The 22,047-nt window shown below is 54.1% G+C and overlaps 1 protein-coding gene across 1 annotated transcript in view; it reads right to left on the bottom strand.

Annotated features, from left to right (window-relative positions):
• PRDM11 (PR/SET domain 11) overlaps positions 1–20,293 on the bottom strand; it is an 81,654-nt gene extending 61,361 nt beyond the window's left edge. Inside the window, exon 1 of the mRNA XM_036862201.1 lies at positions 20,077–20,293. The gene's annotated coding sequence lies outside the window, so the exon portion shown is untranslated. The remainder of the gene's footprint in view (positions 1–20,076) is intronic.
• Between the last annotated feature and the right edge of the window lie 1,754 nt (positions 20,294–22,047).

Genomic DNA, 22,047 nt, shown 5'->3' with positions numbered 1-22,047 from the left:
GCTTCTTTACCGCTTGCTACAAAAGGTGCCAAGCCCTCAGCCTTGAGCTCTTCCAGCGCAGTGTAACCCACAGTCACCATCTGGGTCCGTCGTGTCACCCGATGGGACCTGGGGGCACAGTAACCGGTTCTGCCGTGCTCACGCTCCTGCTGTCTCCCGTGCTGGGGGTAACAAACTGTCTTGCTGATCCATGGAGTCTTGGCCACATGTAGCATCCACACCAAGAGACTGGGGTTCTTTCCTAACTATGTATGTGTGTGTAGGTGTGTCTGTCTGTGTGTGGGTACCATTAGTGGCCATTTATGAAGAATTAACTATCTTCCCACGTACTCCTGGAAAGGCTCACGCATGTGGGTTTATACTAGGACCTCGGTTTGAGGGGATTCAAAGGGAACCTGGACCTTCCTGAGCACCTGCTTTGTGCCAGGTCTTGGCCAGGTGCTCCACTTTTTTATTATCTAACTTAATCCTCTTCGCAAACCTGCACGGTGGAGTCTATCCCCGTTTTATATTTGAGGAAACTGAAGCTCTACCAGCAGCTCAATCTTGAAACAGTAACAAGCATAAATTATCTGGACACAGGCAATAAAGAAGTAAACAACGAATGAGATGATTTCGGAGGACACCTGTGAATGCGAGGCGCTGTGATCACTAATTATTATAATGATTGTGTGTCAAGCTGGACCGAACAAACAGTGTCCTGGGGCTTCTCCGGCTGGGCTGACAAGCTCCGCACGGAGGAGACACTGTGGAACCGTGACACTCCGTAGCGGGGGTGGGGCGAACCTGGCAAGGACCAAGGACAGAAGACCTTCATCCTGGTCCTGGAGGAAAAAGGGGCACGGATGTGGCTGATGCCAGGCTCTGAGCCCGGTGTTCTACACATACCGTGGAGGATACTCATTTATTCGCTCTTGACTTTTGCATGCTATGGAGTGCCAGGCACTGTCCTAGGTGCTGGGACCCTAGGGTGAACTAGGTCCCTGACCTCGTGAGGCCTGCAGCCTGGGTAGAATGTCTGTAGGTTTCCCCACTAGCATCCATTACCCCTTCTGGCACCAAGCCCCCTGGTGTCCTTGGGGAGACCCCTTTTCAAAATGCTTCACTCTGATTGGTTGGCCCAAAGGCCAACCCACCAGTGCTTATATCTGCCCATCACAGTGAATGGTGTAGGGAAGGGTAAAGGGCCCAGTTAATCATGAGCTGCAGTTTTGGGGTTTTGGAGGAATCTGCTGGGAAGAGGGACTCTGAAAATATAGAACGTAAGTACGGATCTGCTGGCAGCCAGCCACGGTGCCACCACACACGGCAGCCTGCCTATGAATGGAGCCAGTACAGAATAAAGCAGAGTAGGATAGACCGAGTCCTGATGACACCGTGTGAGCCCTGGATCCAACTGTGCCTGAAGCTGTAGATGCTCCTGGACTTCTCACTTTGCGGAGCCCATAAATTCCACTTTTGCCTAATCCTGTTAGACTTGAAATTCTGTCTGATTGTATTTAGTCCTTTCAACAATCTCCTGAGTACAGTTTTACTTTACTTGTTTTTCAGACAGAAAATGGAGGCTCAGAGAGGTTAAGTGGCTTGAATAAGGATGCACAGTAACTGTCTGGAGACTCTCCAAGTCAAAGCCCATGCCCTTTCCACTACTCCAAGGTGGCAGTCTAGTGTAGAGGGTGATAAACTGCAGTCGAGCGTGAGGTAGGGTCTTCCATGTCAGGGAGTGAAGGGACCTCCTAGGAGAGGTGGCCCCTGAGGGATTACTAGAACAAGACTTGCTCTAATCAGAGACAGGTCTGTAGAGAGGCAGCAGAGGAAAGGATCCACAGCTTACAAACTGGTGGCTGGGTTTTTTTCCAGTTTTTATTTTTGCTTTAGTTGCCAACTTTAAAGAAACATAAGATTTCGTGTAAAAACATGGATGTTCAGCTTTTCTGGAAAACCAGAAGCTCTAGCAACGCTAAGCAGGGGGTCCCACGTGGCAACAATTTGCCAGAGCTGGGCGATGGTGGCCAAATGGGCAAGGCACTTACTTTCCAGATCTCCGGCCAGCCCGTGTCATTCAGGGTCGTCCCCTGCCTGGGCTGGGCTACTGAGTGTGTGGCCTGCATGGCAGAGACCAAAGTGCTGTGTAGACGCTGTCCTCTGAGAACCCAGCCTCAGGTGAGAGGAGGGCGCTGGGGAGGGACCACGGTGGCCCCCCGCCTCTGTCCGCTCTGGCTGCTTCCAAGTCCCCAGGGCCCAGAACGGTTCCTGGTAGGGGCTCAATGCACACTTGGCGGAGGGAAGAAGAAAATGAGAGTGTGAGCTGGGAGCTTCCAGGACCACCTCACAGCGACCGTATAAACCAACTCCAAGAGGCACCTTGGTGTAGAAGTCAGGAACAATGTGGGCTCTGGAGTGGGCACAAATTATGGCTCCACCACATACAACTGTGTCATCTGCGGAAGTTATTTTCACCTTCTGGGCCTTCAGTTACCCCTCCATAAAATGGGGATAATAATAGTCAGAGGGTTGTTGTGAGCAAAATGGTAAGCAGTCAGTAAGTAACTATTAGCCTGACTTCTTCCATGATTCACTGACCTGAGATAAATTCCTTCCCCTCTCTGAGCCTCAGTTTACCCGAGGCGGTTAGATTTGATTTTCGGCTTGAACTTACCAGCTCTGGTATTCCGTGACTACGAAAATTCAGCATTCCTGCAAACTCCCAGAGCTGGGCCACAAAGAAGCACCCTAGCAGGTCACAGGGGTCTCTCTGCTAAACCACTCCCCCACTGAGGTCAAAACAGACCTGAATGTCCGTCATGGTATAACCATTTGATTCCAAATTCATTTAGATTTAGCCAAGTTCCAGCCGCAGGACCTGCTGTGGTTCATTTACTCCAAATCATAACCCAAAGGCACAGGGACAGAGCTGCAAGGAGCTGGCCCTCGGGGGCCCTTTCAGGGATCCCAGGGTGTCCTGTGCTTGCTTCTGAGCATGCAAGCAGGGCTCGGCACAGGCGTTTCACTGCGGCTGGCGCCGGGTCATCCAGCTGGCAGAGCCGTTTCCATTTCTCTCACACGCCCCCGGATGGGAAATGATTCATGAAAACCAAGAAGGTAAAATTAGCCCAGAGGCTGCCGAGTAATTTATACAGCCAACAGCCCCAGGAGGGAGGGAAGGCCCCCGCTGCCAGCTCAGTGTGGCCTCCTGGGGGCTGGCGGAGACCAGCCTGGCCATCAGGAGCCTCTGCCTCTGGGGTCTTCTATTTCTGGACTCAGCCTCCAGGACTGCTGGCGAGGCTTCCGGAGCTTTCTCTGACCCCTTCCACCCCCTCAACAGATCTGCTCGTGACATTAGGGACCTGCTGAGTGTCAGCGGGTGGCTGTGGAGACACGCATGCGTTTCACCCTCACCTCAGCCTTGGGGGGAAAGTTTCACCTCCTGTCTCACAGGTGAGGAAACTGAGGCTCAGAGAGGCCAGGTGAGTGGCCAAAGATGTGTGGCAAAGCTCACATTCAAACCCAGATCTCATGGCCCCCAGAATCAGTGCTTCCCCCCATGCGGGCTGCTGTCTGCCGAACCCCAGTTTCTCAGGGTGGGGCGAGGGAATGGACCTGGTGGGGTTCCCTGGCAAGCCCCACCTCATCCTGCCATGTGCTTCTCAGTCTCAGGACTATTTAGGACTAGGACCTGGTCCTTGACTCCAAGCCCAGTTGTCCCAACTGTCAAGGTGGAGAGTCCCCAGTATCCTAGTATCTTCAAAAGGGGATGAGAAAATGCCAGGCTGGGCCCTGAGCCATAAATCATACCCCTAAAAGGGAAGGACAGAACAGCAGGTATCGGTGAGCCCCATGGTCCCACTTCATGGGGCCAGACACCAAGGCCCAGAGAGGGGTAGGAACTTACTCAAGGCCACACAGCAGATCTATGGCAGAGCCTGGGATGGAACTGCATCTCCTGAGTCCTACTGCAGAGAGCCTACTGTCAGAGCTGTTCACAAAGTGAGCAAATCTGAATGGGGGTTCCCAGCACGCAGGGGCAGCTGAGGCGGGAGTCACCCGAGACCTCCAGGGGCCCTTGATCTGGTTCTTCCCCAGGCATCTGCCCCCAGTTTTGGAACCCACAGTGAGGAACTGGAGAGGGCCCCTCAGAAGGCGGTAGGTGAGACTCCACACCTGTGGGAACCTGGGTGAGTCACCTCGCCTCCCTGAGCCTGGATGAAAGACGGGCGCGGGGAACTGACAAGCAAAACGTGTGTGTGAACCACCCAGCAGGCTGTGAGCGTCCCACAGGAATGCAGGGGTCCCTCACGAGCTCGGTCACAGCGCTCACCCTCAGCCCCTCTGGCCCCTGGCTTTGCCCAGAGGAAGCCCAAGGCCAGCCACGGGTGACACCCCACAGCCACCCATGCAGAGGGAACTTGCCTCTGTCCCCGGGGCTGGGCAGCTGCACGCCAGTGAGACAGCTCAGAGCCACACCCCACTCCCAGGACGGTTCAGAGCAGCTCAGAGGCACCGTCTCCCCAGAGGGACCGCGGCTGCCGTGGGCCGGCCCTGAGCACAGCACTTTCAAACATCACCGCACTGGACCCTTCCCATCAACGCTGGAGAAAAGGTGGCTGGGTCCTCACTTTACTGACACTCAGAGAGGCTGAGTCGCTTGTCCAAAGCCTCACATCCATTCGCGCAATTATTCACTCGACAAGTGTATACCAAGGCCCACCATGCGCCATGCACGGTGCCAGGATGAGACAGGCATGTGTGGCCCTCCTGGCCATGAGAGGCCTTGTAGTGGTTCATGGGCAACCTCGAGCCACTCTGCTGGGATTCCAGTCCCAGCTTCACCCCCATATGTCCTTGAGAAGTCACCTCTCTGCACCTCAGTTTCCTCAGTAAATGGAGGATAATAATGGTGTCTACCTCATGAGGTTATTCTGAAGATGAAGTGAAATATTATGGGTCAAGACTTAGAACAGCACCTGGCACATAGTAAGCACTCAATAAACATGAGCAGTTATTGTTGAGCCAGGACGCAAGCCCACCTCCCTCTGACGCCAGCAGCCATGCTCTTAACTCAAAGCTAGGCCGGCTCAGTGTCCGAGGTGTGTGTGACCCAGCAGCACGACTGGTGAGGGTCTACAGTAAGAATCAGAAGGTGGGTTCAAGTTTCCCCTCTGCTGGCCGCCAGCTCAGACCCGCGCCTGGGCCTTTCTGAGCCTTGCTTCCTCCAGTCTTAAAATGTACCCCGTGATGGCTGCTCTCCTGCCTCCCTGGGGAAGTACCCAGAGTCCCCAGGGTTGCGGCAGGCCGCTGCCCACACCACAGGACAGGCCCAGGGAGCGAGCCTTCTCCCCAGCAGGGCACACGGCCTCAGCTGAAGCAGCCACACTCTGTCTCCTGCCACCTCTGGCTACTGAGAGGGTTTGTGGCTGGTGCTGGGGAAGGGCTGGGCCCCGGGCCAGTGACGGTGCTTCTCGCCTCTCGGGAAATAATCCCAACCCTCTGTGCTCACTGACCACACATGCCACAGACCAGAGGGCAAGAGGTCAAGCAGGGCTGCCCCGCTGGGCACCTTCCGCCAAGATATCACGTTGGGTGGCCTCGTGAAAAAGAACTGAACGAGGAGCCAGACGGCCTGGGTATATTCCCAACCCTGCCAGCGGCTAACTGTGTGGCTTTGGGAAAGTCACTTGACGTCTCTGGGCTTCTGATTCCTCATGTGTGAAATGGCCTTGACCAGGCTGCCGACTTCAGAGGGTGGCTGTGCAGAGCTGGTTAGTTGGTGGCCTAAAGGTGGTTTCGAACCTGAAAGGGGGTCGGGGGGGATGGAGGGGTGAGAAAAAGAGCAAAGGGGCCATCCTCTCCAGCACTAAATATACAGTCACCTGCGGAGATTTGCCCCACGGGCTGAAAGGTAAACCCAGGCCTGCACCAGCCAGTGTGGCCCAGAGGGGCCCCGGGGCTCTCAGGGGAGAGCTTGGCCCCAAGCTGCTTTCTTCTCCTGCCCACCCTGCAGGCCAAGGGAGATCAAATCCCCGGCCACAACAGGCCCCATTGAGAGTCGGTAAATCTGCCCGAGGTGTGGGGTTATGTTACCAGGCTCCTGGCCACCACCACTAAGCGAAGGGTCAGGCTGACCTCCTTCCCTCCCAGTAGGCCCTGATCCAGAACCTACAGGACCAAGCCAGGCAGAAATCGGATCACCCACTGCATTCCCAGGCAGCAGCCTCCTCTGGGAAATTGGTGAACAGTGGGATGGAGCTGTCGCAAAGACCGGAGCCATCCCAGGCTGCCCACGGGAGCACAGGCCCTCTGCGCACCAAGGTGGGCCTGGACCTAACGCAGACAGGAGACCCCAGGGTAATAATATTATTAGGATTTTATGAGCATTTTGCACCTTATACATGTTAGTTTACTTGGTCCTCACAGAAGCACCATGGTACGCATGCTATTGTCATCTGTATTTTACAAAGGACGAAACTAGGCACCGAGAGGTTAAGTCCATTTCCCAGAAACACCAGGATTTGAACCAAGGCATCTGGATTCCAAAGTTCACTTATCACAACAGCCACCTGAGAGAGGAGTCATTCAAAAACACACCTTTTGAGTAACGCTAGAAAAACCCAAGTGTGAAAGAGAAAAGACTCCAGGGGCCATGGCCATTGTTTCCAGCTCTCTGGGGACTGCCAGAGGGCACAGGGGCAGATTTTCTCTCTGGCTAAAGAAGGGATTCAGGAATAGTGGGAGACCCACAGGGAGACATTTGGTTCTGTGCAGAGCCTCAGGGGACAGATTTTAAATATTGTACAATAATTTGTTAAAAATGCAACTGGCTCCCATAACCCAGCAGTAGCTGCTACAGATATGACCAAAGAGGCACAAGAATAAAATCAGAATTAACCTAAATGTCCAGCAGTTAGAGAATGGTTAAATAAGTGATGATCCTCTCCACTGATATACTACTGTCTATTAGTTTAAAAAAAAAAAGAAGAAAAACAATATGGTAAGCTCACTGTGTAAAACTATGACTAGATTTCCTAGATCCAATGTTAAGTGAGAAAAGCAATTTGAAGAATGAAACCATTTGTTTAAACACACATATGCATGCACACACACACACACACGCACATGATATAATGGTACATATTCCTATAGGTTCTGTGTGCGGTGCATAGACAAAGATCTAGATGGATATATACCAAAGTAATAACAGTGATGATTAACCTTGCAGAGGAGGCTGGAATGCTACGGTTATCAAGGAGACTATATTTCACTTTTTAAATATTATTTGATTTTTTTACAGCAAAAATGTATCCGTATATCCCTTATATAATTAAAACATAGTAAAACAACATAAAAAAGACACAACGAGCTGTCTTGGAAACAGTGAGCTACTGGCCCCTGGAAGTGTGCAAGCATGTGCATTGGGGTGGAGGGATTTACCACAAGCATAGGTGGGTCTAGTCCTTCTGGACTTCACAGCCTCATCAGGGGAGTAGAGCAAAGCCCTTACTGTCCCTGCATCGTGAGCGGCTTTAAGGAAGCACAGAGAATCGGATCTTGGAGGAGGGAGAGGCCAGGAGTTGTGGACGCTCACTGTGACGCAGTCAGAGGCACACAGGCCAGCTACCAAGTCCACCTCCAGCTGTACAGCTCCACCCCTCCCCTTCTCCCAATAACACCCAGCCCTGGCCCCTCTGTCCCAGCAGCCCCCAGCCCCTGGCCAGCATGTCTGGCGTCAGCCTCAGACTCCCAGGGTGGGGGCCATGTCTTTGGGAAGACCTCACATTGGGGACAAGAATTCAGGAAGGAAGGAGGAAGTGGATGTAAAATGCTTATAGGGCTGAGCACCCCTGACTGTGACACTGAGCCCAGGCAATAGCCCAGGTCACATGAGGAGCCCTAATCCCCAACAGGCGGATCCCTAGCCTCAGCCAGACCCCTAGCCCTAGTCAGGCACTGTAACAAGCCAGGACCAGTGAAGCTCTTACCTTCAAGACAGCTACAGCATCAAGAAAAGAGTCAAGCGATATAGCTCTGAGTCCCAGCTCAGCCCCTGACTTCTTACAAGACCTTAACAAAGTCACTGAACCTGTGGAGCCTCAACTCCCTCATCCGCAAAATGGGCTCACAGTATCCACCTCCCAATCTTGCTGTGTAGATGAAACATCATCCGTGTAGCCCCTTTGTGAACCATACGGACTCCCACAGAACACACGGCCTCATCCATGCCGCAGACAGAAAAGGAGGTGGCAACATCTTATCGCCAAAGGCAGCCACACTTGCTGCAAGACAGGAGTGAGTCCAAAAGGGCAGGGGAGCCTTTCTTGGCTACTGTCCTGGGCCGAGGGCCAGGGTGCTTGCGGGGAGGGCAGGGAGCCACCGACAGGTGCCCGGGCGGAGTCCGGTTTCTACCTGAAACTGGGGGCAGGGGCTCCTGGGAGCCAGGCCAGCGAGTCCTCCCCTCACCGCTAGCCCAGGGAGCCGGGGCAGGGGCGGGCGACAGACCCACAAGGGCAATCAAGGGGAGGAAGAGCAAAGCTCAGTCACTGCCAGAAGGGGCGAGCAAAGGGCCGGCCTCGGAGGACTTCACCTGGGAGGCAAAGCAGTACGGGCCACGCAGAACTGGCTCGGGGTCCTGTGAGGACAGGGGCTGCCGAGAAGCAAGAAGGTCCCACCTGGCACTCACAGTGAAAAGTGCCAGCTCTGGGAGAGGGTGGGGCAGCAGGACGAAGCCTGAGGTGGTCCAGCTGCCCCAGAGCTGCCCCCTCCTGCCTCAGGGAGACCCAGGGCTGTGGCAATACTGAGTCCAGCATGGGGCCAGCCCACGGCACAGAGGGCCAGGGAGGTCTGAGGACAGAAGCCTCCAAGCACGACCAAGTCCCCTGTCAAAACCAAAGCACCAAACGTAAAATAGAGAGCTAGCGGGAAGCAGCCGCATAGCACAGGGAGATCAGCTCGGTGCTTTGTGACCACCTAGAGGGGTGGGATAGGGAGGGTGGGAGGGAGGGAGATGCAAGAGGGAAGAGATATGGGGACATATGTATACGTATAACTGATTCACTCTGTTATAAAGCAGAAACTGACACAGCATTGTAAAGCGATTATACTCTAATAAAGATGTTAAAAAATATATATATATATATATAGTTGGATTAATATCTACAAAAAAAAAAAAAACATCCCAGTGACTCCTGCGAACGCCTCCCCAGCCCCATCGGGCAGGATCCCAGGCAGCTGGACTCCCCGCTGAATGGCAGCCAGCCCGGCGGGGAGCTGCAGGGAGGGAGCCAGAGGCTGGGCCACCTTGAACAGGGCCCCAGGGAGGAGGGCGTAGGTAGGGCTGGTGGGAGGGGCGCTCTGCACAGCTCCCTCCTAGGCAGGCCGCCACGCTCTCCGTGGACCTGTGGCCACATGCAGGCCCAGGTGCACGTTGGTCTGTTCCCAGGGACCCTGGGACGGGGCAGGTCGCCTCCTCTCGGAACAGGAGGCTGGGTCAGAGCTCAGGACCACAGCAGCGACTCCGCTGCCCCGACACTGCGCCGCTCTGCCAGTCGGCCCAGGTGGGGACATCAACTCTCCCTCGTCACCTCAACCACGTGTTCACCGCTCAGGTCTCAAAGGCGGGCCTCAGCTCAGCTCTGGCCCATCAGAGGGTTCACGCAGGAAGCAACTTCAGGCTGCCGTCCACTGCTCACCTCCTAAACGGACCCAAGCCATCACACACCAGGCTCCTGGCGCCTGGCCAACCCCCAAACTCAGCTACAGACCTCAGGCCTGGCTCCTCCCGCCCGCACTGACTCCTAGGCGGTAGCTGGCACAGCCCCGGTGAGCTCGCAGCGCTGGCAGCGTGGGGCAGTGGAGACAAGAGGGTTCAGCCATGGCCACCCGACCACCCCAGATGCCACCCCACTGACCAGGACAGCCTGGGAAGGCCTGCTGCTTACGCCAGAGGCCAGCCTGCCTGTCCAGCCAGGACTGACTCCCAGGGCAGCCAGGCACCGGCAGAGCTACGGGGTCTGCTTACTAGCAACCTACCCCACTGGGTACCAAGAAGCAGCCTTCCTCAAGGGTGAAGACCGAAAGGAAACTCCACCTGATGGCCCTTTCAGTCCTTTAAAGCACCTACTCAGCGTGATCTTACCTCCCACCTCAGGATCTCTGCCTCCAGGACAGTCTTTAGGTCTCAACTCCTTAGCCTGGCCTTCAGGGCCTTCCTGGGCTGGCCCTAACCTGCCCCTCCAGGGTCATTCAGCCACCTCTTCTCCAAACACCCTGCTCACCTGCCATTCCCTGAACCCTGGGATCCTCACGTTGCCTGACTTTGCACATACTGTTCCCAGTGCTGACAATGTCCTTCCCTCTTCCTCCACCGGGCAAACTCTTACTCCTCCTTCAAGGTCCAGCTTGACATCACTTCTGGGAAGCCTAACTATGCTCTCCCTCCCCCACTGCCAAGGCAGAATACTTGCTCCCTTCCCCACCCTGTCTCTGAGCAGCAGGGCACTTCCTACCTTTAATCACAGTTAGGATCTGGGCCAGAGCTGCTCAAACTATTTATGGTAAAGAAACATTTTTTTTTGGTAAGTTTTCCAATCTGCTGCCCACTGATGCTTTTGTAAATTACAATTAAAAAATGGCGTGGCAGTGTCAAGTTGCAATATGAGTTTCTCAACACTTACTCTAATGTCTGTACCTGTCTCACTGCAGACCAGTAACACAGAGCTCATGGATGGGCGATAGTCTGCAGATCACCCTCTCCATGGCACTGGCAGGGCTCTGTGTTCCCGGCGCAGGGCCCTTCAAATTATGTCTGTGTTTGGACCTCCAAAGCCCAAAGGCGTGCTCCATGAACATCTACTGACTCAAATATTGCATTGGAAGGTCCCAGCAACCCTGTAACAGGTGCATTACCTGTGCTAGGCATCCCCATTTCTCAGGTGAGCATGTAGAAGCACACAGAGGGTGACCGGCCTGATGTCACAGCTGGTCCACATTGGATCTACCCAAAAAAGAATTCAGAGTAACGATAGTAAAGATGATCCAAGATCTCAGAAAACAAATGGAGGCACAGATCTAGGAGATACAAGAAATGTCTAACAAAGACCTAGAAGAACTAAAGAACAAACAGAGATGAACAATACAATAACTGAAATGAAAACTACACTAGAAGGAATCAATAGCAGACTAACTGAGGCCGAAGAACTAATAAGTGAGCTGGAAGACAGAATGGTGGTGATCACTGCCACGCAACAGAATAAAGCTGGCCCACACTGTACTCTCTCTGTACTGCCCAGCATCACAGGGGCAGACTTTTGGAACCTGCAAGCCCTCAAGTCCACCATTCCCTCCAGCACAGGCTCCTGACAGCATTTCCCACTGCAGTAACAGTGAGGTAGCCCCATGCAGTGGTGAAGAGCTCAGCCTCCGGAATCAGACCAGACCTGGGTTCAAATCCTGGCTCAGCCTTTCATAGCTGTGTGGCCTTGGGTACGTCACTTCACTTCTCTGGGCCTCCATGTTTCCTCTGTAAACTGAGGCTAGTAACATGAGTCAGGCAGCACCCCGCTTCAGGCAGAGCCCATACACACCTATAAGCCCCATTCAGGTTTGGCTGTTACCGATGTGTATAAAAGACCTGGGATGACCCAGTCGGAAACTCTTGACCTGGACCTTCCCTTTCTGCTCCTCTCCCCGAAAGACCCAACATCTCTTGGGAGTAAATTCTTCCTGGCTGCTGAGTTTGCTGATCTCCTTTGATGATCTCACCGCGCTGCCCTCCCCACCCCAGGCTAAGGGGCTTCTCCCTTCTCACCCTGCCCCCCTCCCTGGGACACCTTAAGCCTCTGATCCTCTTCACCTCCTCCCCAAATACCAGCCCCCTCTGGAACACAGCTGGTCTGAGGAGGGGCCCTGCACCACCCCGGGAAATGCCCCCTGTCTGGCTGGGTTAGAGCAGTGAAGAGCCGGGCTGTGAGGTGGGGTCGGGCCCCAGCCTGCAACTCCACCCTCACCCACCCAGAGCCCACCTGCCCTGTACCTTAGGCCATGACAACGCTGAGTCCACCCCAACTGGGTCCCGGTCGGCTGTCCCTACAAGAGGCTCACCCCCTGCTGGGGCTGAGGGTCCGGTGAGCTGCTCCCCATGCCCCTCAGCCATCCTGGAGCCTCTCAAGCTGGTCGTCTCCATCCCCTGGGCATTGGGCAGCAGGATCCCTTCCTGCTCCTCAGCACTTTTCCTTGGGGAAAGTACAAGATAGTGGGAGAAGCCACTCTGGGAAAGCTGACATCGTGGGCGTGGTTCCATATTTACTTGCTCAGTGACGTCCACCGCAGCCCAGCCCAAGACAAGTTGATATCCTGCCTGCCGATCCCTCTCGCCCCCAGCCCTGCCCAGGAGAAGGAGCCCACTGGTCACCAGCCCCTCCTACCCCGAGTTCCTTCATGCACATCACCCGGGGTTGCTGCCTCTCTCCCCTCAGGACGGGGTGAGCTCCTGCCGCTACAGATATTCAAGCAGTGACCGGACAGCCTGTCCTTTTGGAGGGCAGGGCACCAAGACTAGGCCAAACGCTCTCAGAGGTCCCCATTCCGCTCTAATTCCAGGAAGTGGAGGCCTGGGGTGCGGAGGAAGAAATGCTAGATGTGGGGTTAGAATTTTAGCTCGGTCACTCCCTAAATTGTATGACCTCCGGCAAGTCACTTCCCATCTCTGACCTCAGTTTTTTCAGCTATAAAATGGGGGTCGTGAGAGCTGTTCTGCCTGCCTCAGAGACTAATGATAAAGGATCTGGGAGAAGTTTGAAGTCAAGAAGAGAGTCCTGGGTTGCCCTTATGGATCAGGTGGGATGGGGAAGAATGAGGGGTGGAAGGGAAAGCCCTAGAAGGCACTGAAGGCTCCAGAAGCCCAGGCTTGCCTCACTTTGCGAACAGGGTCCCCACCCTCAGCACCCACCCCTGATCTGAGGCTGATGCTGGGGAACAGGATGGCCAGCAGCCCTCGTCCTTCTCCACCTCCGCCCCCACAGCCCAGAGTCATTGCACAGCAGGCTCTTAGCTTGTCCGGATGCGCCAGCAAGATCTGATCCACGAGGTCCCTGGGTGGGGAGAGGTTCCTGGGTGGGGAGAGGGTCCTGAAGCCGGCTGTGTAAACCAAGAGCTTATAAATCAAATCCTGGTTTGAAAGCACCCAGGGAACCTGCTGGGAATTGTTACATAACACAAGGAGGCAACCCCTAAAGCCTCCTTTGTTGATGTGGGTTTCTCCAGGTGATTGGAAAGATTAGATTATGACTGTGGGATCTGAAGCTAGTCACGTATCCTCTCTGAACCCAAGTTTCCTCATCCAGAAATGGATGTAGAAGAGACCTCACGGGGCCGATGTCAAGTGCCCTGATGCTCAATACGTGTTCCTCTTAACACGTGGTCCTGAAAACAGGGAGGAAAAGGTTTTCTTCCACAGAAGGTGATGCAGGACTGACATTACCGTCTCCATGTACAGAAAGGGAGACTGAGGCCCAAGCACGGTTGGCCTTGAACACAAGCCTGTGGGGGTGGGTAAGTGTCTGAAGGTGTGGTCCAGTCACCTTCAAGTAGAGACCCCCCCCCCCATGACTCATCCACTGTCTCACATTCAGGCACTGCTGTCCCCAGCAAGGGGCACAAGATTATTTCCGTGCCCTAGGGCATGCCTCCCCTGTAGTCATGACCTCACACCCGAGGAGGTGGCCCCAGAGCCGTCCCCGTGCCACACTGGTGCTCGGTGCTGCTTCCTCAGGAGCCTCTGCGAGGCCAGCACCATTATCACGCCTGCTGTGCAGATGAGGAGACAGGCAACCCCCAGACAGGCAGCCTCTTACCCACATCTCCCAGCTGCCAGGCACAGGGGCAGGAATGAACCTGAGGCCACACCCGCCTCAAGGGCATAGCGCTGTCCCCGCCCACACGCTCCCTCTCAGTGGCCCCCTCCAAGAGGCCAGCCCAAGGCACTTTGCTGCGTCTTATCTGGGGGTGCCATGGCTACTCAGAAATGAAGCCAGACACACTCTAGGAAGCCTGCAGCCCCCAGAACTGTGCCCCAAACCATCTGCACTGAGCCTCAATGTGGAGGACCAAGTCCTCACCTCCTTCTTCCACCTTCCCTTTCGGAATGGCCATCACCATGCCCATCCTCATCCTCATCCTCTCCTACCTTGACTACTGTAACAGCCTCCTAATCGGCCTCCCTGTCTCCAGCCTCACACCCAAGTTGCTGCTGCTGCTGATTTCTGGGACCTGGACCTGCTCTCCACGTCAGCTTTCTCGTCATAAAACCCTCTGCGGTTCCCAGAGGCCCCACAGACAGAGTATAAACTCCTCAGCATAGCAGTCATAACCTTTCACAATCTGGCTGGGATAGAGCATCAGGGTTAGGTGGGAGGGCTCAGGAGCCAGAAGACCTGGGTTCAAATCCCAGCTGTGCTGCTTACCAACTGGGAAACTTTGGGCAAGTTACTCCACCTCTCTGAGCTTTGGTTTCCCAAAGGGAAATAATAGTGTCAGTAGAATGGGGAAATAATAGTACCAATATCAGGGTACTGCTGGGAAGATGAAATAGAAAATGTGTTCTGAAGCACTTTGCACATAGTAAGTGCTCAATTCATTCATTCATTCCACAAATATGAGGCCTTACTATGTGCTCTGCACTGTTCATGCAGCACTGAACAAAGCTGACAAAACTCCCCGCTCTCCGGGAACTTACAGCATAATTAAAGGAGGCAGCCAAAGACAACATATTGATAAATAAGTAAAACACAGGGCGTGTTATATGTGCTATGCACTAAGGAGAAAAAAAGCAGGCAAGCAGAGGAGGATAAGGGGGCAGGGGTTGCAATTTTAAATGAGAAAGTGCCCACAAGAAGGTGACATTTGAGCAAATCCTGATGGAGGTGAGGGAGCCTGCCATGGAGATAATGGGTAAGAGTGTTCTAGCAGCGGGAACAACCAGTGCAAAGGCCCTGAGGCAGGATCAGGACTGGTGTGTTAGTCATATTACTATTATCATCACCGTTATTCTCTTTCTAGCCTCATCTCCCTCCACCTCCTCCCTTACCCACACTCTCCAGCCAAATGAACCACCCAAGCCTCTGCAAGCCATTCCGTGTGCTCATGCCTTTGTACAAGCCTCGTCCCACACTGGAATGCCTCTCCCCTTTCTTTCCAACTCCTACTCATCCTTCAAAACCCAGCTGAAAGGCCTCCTCCTCAGGGAAGCTTTCCTTGACTTAGAGTCGATGGCTGTCTCCCTTGCATCCTTCTGCTATAAACTGTAACTGCCTGGTTAACTGCCCACCTCCTCCCACTGGTCTATGAGGGGCAAGGACTGGGTTCCACACTGCACCCCCAAGCCCAGCACAGTGCCTCGCTGTGTGCACTGACCACCTGATGAATGAAGGAAGAACTGAAGGATGCCCCAGGCCTCCCCTCTTAAAGAGCCTTAGCCCCGGCGACGCCACCACGAGTGTGACTGCCCCTGTGAACACTGGCCTTTCCAACGCAGATACAAATCTGCAATAGGAAACAGGCTTTTTAAAAATAACAGCACATTTTTCTTTTTTCTTCATTGTTTTTTTTTTTCTTTCTGCACGGCTTATTTTTCCGGTGCAGCCCCGGGGCCAGCTGCAGGGAAGTCCCTCCCAGGCCCCACTCTAAGAACATGGAGCTCTGGGGCCTCTAAGGACTCCCAGGCCAGAACAGGGGTGGAAAGGCACCAGATGCCCTGGCACCAAGGCCACCAGGCACCTGTGAGCCAGGAACTCCTTTTCTCAAACCCCAACGTTAGGTGGATGTTACCTCCTGGAAACTTTATAATGCCATGTGACATTTCCAAAGGGGCTTCTCCTTGGTGGGTCTGGGGTTCCCTGCCCTCACTCTAAGAGGGCATCCCAAGGGAGATGGCATCAGACTGCCATCTTTGGTTACTGCTTTGTAACCCTGGGTCCCTGCCATCACCTCTTGGGGCCTCAGTTTCCCCATCTGTGAAATGGAAATAATAATACCTACCTTGTTTTCTGTGTAGGGTATGTGACATGCTTAGGACCACACCTGGCACACAAGAAGCCCTCAGTAAATATTAGCTGCCTTCATCATCATTATCTTTATCTTCATCAGCCCTAGATCTCCTACTGTGTGGTCCCTTCACTGAATCATACACTCCATAGATCAGAGACCTCAAGGATCTGTTAAATCTCACCCTCTTGGCCTTTCTGGAATTTTCCCTCATACACTCTAGAAACATGGTCCTTCTGGGGCATGGACACCTGTTAAGTATGGGGAGCTTAGGATCTGCACTCTACAGGCCACTTTTCCTCGCACACCTGACACCTCCTTGCAGCTGGACCCACCTGCCCATACTCCAAGGAAGCAGCGTTTATTAATCCTGTCCTTAGCCTCCAGCACATTGTGAGCCCCCAGCTAATGCTCAGGGATTTATCAGAAGGTATTCCGTGAGCAGCTCTCATGCACAGACACTGGAGGTGCAGCGGCACACACACACCAACCCAGGCCCTGCCCTCACAGAGCTTATGGTCTGATGAAAGAGTGAGACTGCAAGCAATAATTACAACAATAAATGTAAAATTGCTACTAAGACGAGTGCTATAAATGTGAGGTACATGGGGCCATGAAAGGCCATAATGGGGAGTTCAACCTAATCTGGGAGGGCTTCCCTGAAGAGGTGACGCTAAAGCTAAAAGATGAGGAAGAGGCCTACGAGAGGAGTGGAATTCATGGTCAGGGCAGAGGGGGCAACATGAGGATAGCACCATGTTAGGCTAACCATGGTAAATAGGGGGAGGCAAGACGGTGTCCCCATAGCATCTGGAGGGCAACTTAAGGATTTCTGTCTTTCTCCTAAATACAGTGGGAGTCCCTGAAGGCTTTTCAGGCAGAGGTTGATAGACTCAGATTTATTTGTCAAAAAAGCTCACCCTGGCTGCTGAGGATGAGCTTTTCCAAGCCTGTGTGTGTATACTTGTCTCTGCCTGGAATGCTCCCCTACTCTCTGTATCAGTCAGGACAGGCTAAGTTATGCTGCAGTAACAAACAACCCGTAAATCTAAGTGGTTGAAAACAACAAAGGCTTAATTATCACTCATGCTGCATGTCCATCATGGGGCACCAAGGGACTCCACTCAGGTAGTAACACGGGGACCCAGGCTAGCAGAAACAGCCACCACCCCACCTCCTGCCAGTTGCCACACCACAGGAAAAGAGCACTCAGGAGGGTCTCACACCAGCAACTAGATGCTTTGGCCCAGAAGTGGCATGTGTCACCGTAGTTCACAACTCACTGGCCAGTCACACAGCCCCACCCAACACAAGGGGACCTAGATTCAATCCTACATGTGCTTGGATGAACTGGAAATATTTAGGGGGTAGCATTAAGGACCACCAGACACTCTCCCTCTCCATCTTGCCCTTCCCCAGCCTTAACTCATTCATTAGATCACAATTGTTTCAGTATTCCAGAAGGAGGGACCAGCATGTGCAGGCGAGAATACGGAGTACAGAGAGATCTAGGGGAGGTGGAAGATGAGGCCAAGGAAAGGGTAGGGGCCAGATTACTCAGAAGCTTCTAGGTTATGGTAACAATTTGGTTCTTTATCCCAAAAGCACTGGGAAGACTTCTCAGTGCTTTACACAAAAATGGGGAGTTTGCTGTGATCTTCTTTGGAACAGATCACTCTTACTGCCATCCTGAGACTGGCGTGGAGGGGAGGTCACAGGTGGACAGTTAGGAGGCTAGTGCTGTTGTCCTGGGGATAGACAGTGGTGGCTTGACCAAGACACTGGGGAAGAGAAGACGGAGAGGAGCGTACGGATTCAATTTATAGGTTAAAGTTCCCTAGATCCGGAGATATAGTGGATTGCGGTGAGGGAACGGAGACACAAAGGTTTCTGCCTTAACGACTAGCAGAATAGTGGTAGCCGTGGCCAAGATGAGAGCCCTGGAGGAGGTTTAGGGAGGAAGATGATGGGACAGCCTTGGAATCTGTGTGTTGGTCATAACTGTGAGATGGTCAAGAGAACAGACAGAGGAGGCATATGAATAAACAGGAATGACTCCTGACTCCTCGTTCAGTGGTCTTTACTTCCTTCATACTTGCCAATAACTTAGAACTAGGGAAACCTCGCCTCCCCTCCCCCACCCAATTTAAGTCCAGGTGAGGAAAGATTCAGATGATTGTAGTCTTAACTTGACACCAAGGAGAACAAATTTATGAAACACATCAATCCAAAGGGTCTGGAGGACAGAACTGTAACTCAGGTCAGAGTAGTATATAAGTGATGGTTGTGATGGCTGATCAAGGGCTCCTGGGACCAGTGAGGGGAGCCCCTCATCTTTGAATATGTCTCTAGGGAAGGGAGAGTAGACCCTGCCCCAGCTGCTCCTTGGAAGCCCCGTCAGTTTGGGACTGAATGGACCTAGGTGGGGCTTGTTGGGCAATCCTGATATTCCCAAGAGAGTGCTCTGCAACAATCCCAGGCAGAGAGAACAACACTTCTTATATCATGTGTGGCCCCCCGGGCTGGGCATTTTCTCTGTGCTATCTCATTTAATCTCACAGCTGACTGGCCAGGCAGGCTTTGTTAGCCCCACTTTAGGGATGGAGAAGCAAGGTCCAGAGAGGTCAAAAGTAACCGTGCCAAGTCCAAAGTCGCATTATTAGTATGAAGGGGAGGAAGGACTCCAGTGGAGAAGCCCCTTTTCATTAAACTAAAGCAATAGGCCTGGGCTCTATTCCCAGACACGTGCCCACACAGAAATCTGCTTGCCCACTTCTCAGAGCGTTGGTGGGTGAAAATCATGCCCCACTCCCCCTGAAAGGAAACATAGCCTGTTACTTTTGCCCCATGGACCTCACAACCCTAACCCCTTTCTTCCTCTCAAGGGGAAATGTGGGCAAAGGACAGTTTGGGTGCCAGAGGCATCACGCTCCATGGAAAATTCTTTTGCCCCAGCACAGATAAAACCCCCATTTTATAGGGTTTCCAGGCATGGAGAGCAATCTCTCATTATTGCCTCCTGTCCCCGCGGACAAAGAACTGGGTGTGTTTCCTTCAACCACTCTAAATTATATACCACAGCCTTTCTCCACATGAAGCAAACGTCTAAGAAGAGAGGTTTAACATTTTTCTCCCCGAAGTCCCAGCCCACCCCTGGGATCTAAGCCCCTATCGCCCAACCCCATACAAGACACAAGCAACTTTTCCGCCAGCACTGCTCAGCGCTCGAGACATTTGTATTCTCCTTGCAGTCACTTGCCTAGGGCGTGCTGGCCTTGACCGGAGAAAGGTCATCGGCCGCTAAGTGCCTGCAGAGCAGAGCACCTTGGGGATTGCGAGTGGGGGATGGAGGCTACACTCCGGACATTTCCCGAAGAGTCTACACCGCAACTAAGATGGAAAATGTATTAAAGAAACAGCCCCCGGCGCGGCCACGTTTAGCGGGAAATCGTGCGGCGCGTGGGAAGAGGCCCCACTGCACCCTGGAAGGACCCGTGCCCCCCAAATCAGCCCCCGGGCGCCGAGCCCAAAGTGCCCCCAAGAACTAGGCCAGCGGCGGCGGCGAGCCCTCCAGCCTTCGGCGCCCCGCCCCGCCCGTGTCACCGCGTTCTCATTCCGAACGCTCGGCCCGGGCGGCCGCTCCCATTGGTCGGCGGCCACATCCGTCAGCGGGCGGCACGTCGGCGCAGAGAAAAGGCTACATTGTAACAAGGCGAGCGAGCTAGGAGCTAGCGGGGAGGAAGGAGGCGGAGGGGCGGCCCCCGAATCCCACGGCGGCGGCGGCGGCGGCGGCGGCAGCGGCGGCAGCGGCGGCAGCTACCTGCCGAGGGTTAACCCACCTCGGGGCCGGGGCGAGCCGCCCCCCCGGTCCGCGCCCGCGCCGCCCGGGCCCCCCGCACTGCCCGCGATGACTCCGCCGGCCGCCCGCCACCCCCGAGGCCGCTCGCAGCCCCTGCACCGGCGGCCCCCGCGCGCGTTGGCAAACTGCCGAGCGCTTTCCGAAGCCATGTTCAATGGCCACATTGGCTACCGGGGCTGACTCACCTTCCCGGGAATGCTGCGGCAGCCGCGGGGCCCGAGCGGCGCGGGCGGCCCGGCGGGCGGCTCGGCGGAGGCGGCGCGGCCCGGGCTGGCGGCCCCCGCGGCGGGAGCGGCCGCGCTGCGGGCGCGCTGGTCCCCGGCGAGGCAAAGTTTCAGCGCCAGCCTCGGCGCGGCGGCGGCGGCGACTCGCTGCTGCTCTCCTCCCCTGCTTTGACCACCATCTTATTAGTACAGGAAATGACATGGAAAACGGAAGAAAGCGGCGTTTGGGGCAGACGCGGACCCCCCAATTCAGGGGCCGGAGCCGGGACTCACCAGCCGCGTCCCAACCCGGCCCCGGAGAAAACTCCCGGGGCCCCCCTCGGCCCCCGCCCCGCGCCCTGCCCGGAGGGGGGAACCTGGCTCCTCGAACCCAAAAGGAGAGGGCGACTTTTATAAACCAGCCCGCGGAGAAATCGAGAAAAAAAATAATAAATGAAAAAAGAAAAGGTTAAAAGAACTTTCGAACTGGGACACTTTTTTTTTTGGTCGGAATTAAAAGTTACAGAATTTTAAAAAGTCATTCCTTGGGGGGTGCTCCCCGGCTCCCCGGTGCTATTGCTGCCCCTTTTGAACCAATCTGGGGAATAAATGCGTTGATGTTTTTAACCCTTTCTTGGCTCCACCGCCCGCAGCTGGCCCCCTCCTGATCCTGTTTAACCCTTTGAATGCCCAGCTGTTTGGAGATTCAAACTAAAGTTGTGAAACAGGGGCATCCCGCTGAAAGCTGAGGGAAAGCGTCTTTGGGTGGGTGGGTGGGGGGGGTTCGTTTAAAATGTTATTTACGTGGGGCTGCGGTTTTAAAGTCGCGAACCGCACGTGTTCTTCAAATGGAAATTTATTACCGGGATTGAGATTCTGAGAACCCGACGGGCTGGTCCCTGGCTGCCTTGGAAAAGATGTTTAAACCGCGCTCGCCTGCTCGGTTCCTCAGTTTCTCCATGTGTGAAATGGGATTTAACATCGCAGAGTAACAAGGTAGCAAGGAAAAGATGGGGCGGAATTTTCATAAAGACAAAGTGTTTAAAAGCTTGAAAGTCTTTCTCCCGCGCTTAGAAAACCGACGGGTTAGGATGGAGCAGGGGACACCGCGGGATGGCGTAACCGAGACAACCATTCCCCAAATAACCGTTTTCTTCTGGCGTTGTTGTCTGCAAGGCGAGTGGCCGAAGTGCGAGATGTCTCCTGTCAGGGGAGGCTGCGCTGCTCTGGCTCTAAAACCGGGGCGTAACCTCCAGTAGAAATTATCCGAGAGGAATTCGACCCCAGGACCGCGGCGGGGCGCCCCCCCGACATCCTTGGAAGCCCTGAAAGGCCTGGCACAGGAGGCCTCCAGTGGGTACCTCCTTGCAATGACCTCCTCTCGGGGGTGGAGTTCCCTGTCAGTTTCTTTGCTGGCTGGGAGCCTCGGCCCCAGATGGCGTCCATGGTCAGACCCCAGGACATGCTCCTAGTTCTTGCAGTCTGGATGTTGGGGCTTGCGGGGGGAAGCACTTCATGCACCACTTCATTTGTTTCCCTTGACTTTGGCATCACAAACACAGCTTCTTGGAATCGCCCATCTCTTACTTGCTGTGTGACCTTGAGTAAGTGACTTCCCTTCTCTTGAGTCTCAGTTTCCTTATCTGCAAAGTGGGGCACACCAGTAACCCACGCTGCTGGCTCTGTGTGAGGAGCCATGAGAGTACTTAAGGAGCGTAGCACCAGATTGCTCACAGTAGATGCTCAAGTAACGGTAATTAACACGATAATTATATGACTCAATATAACTATAAAAGTTTCCTAATGTCTGTCTGTTCCATGCCAGGCAGAGTATTGGGTACTGGGGAGTACCAAGATTAGTTAGATCTGGTCCTTCCAGGAGGTCTTGGTCTGGCCAGGAGATGGAGGAACTCATGGCTAACTCAGATTGATTCAATAATTAATGCACACCCG

The sequence above is a fragment of the Balaenoptera musculus genome, chromosome 8 (genome assembly GCF_009873245.2).
Source record: "Balaenoptera musculus isolate JJ_BM4_2016_0621 chromosome 8, mBalMus1.pri.v3, whole genome shotgun sequence".
NCBI lineage: Eukaryota > Metazoa > Chordata > Mammalia > Artiodactyla > Balaenopteridae > Balaenoptera > Balaenoptera musculus.
This window is presented reverse-complemented; position numbering and strand designations above follow the sequence as displayed.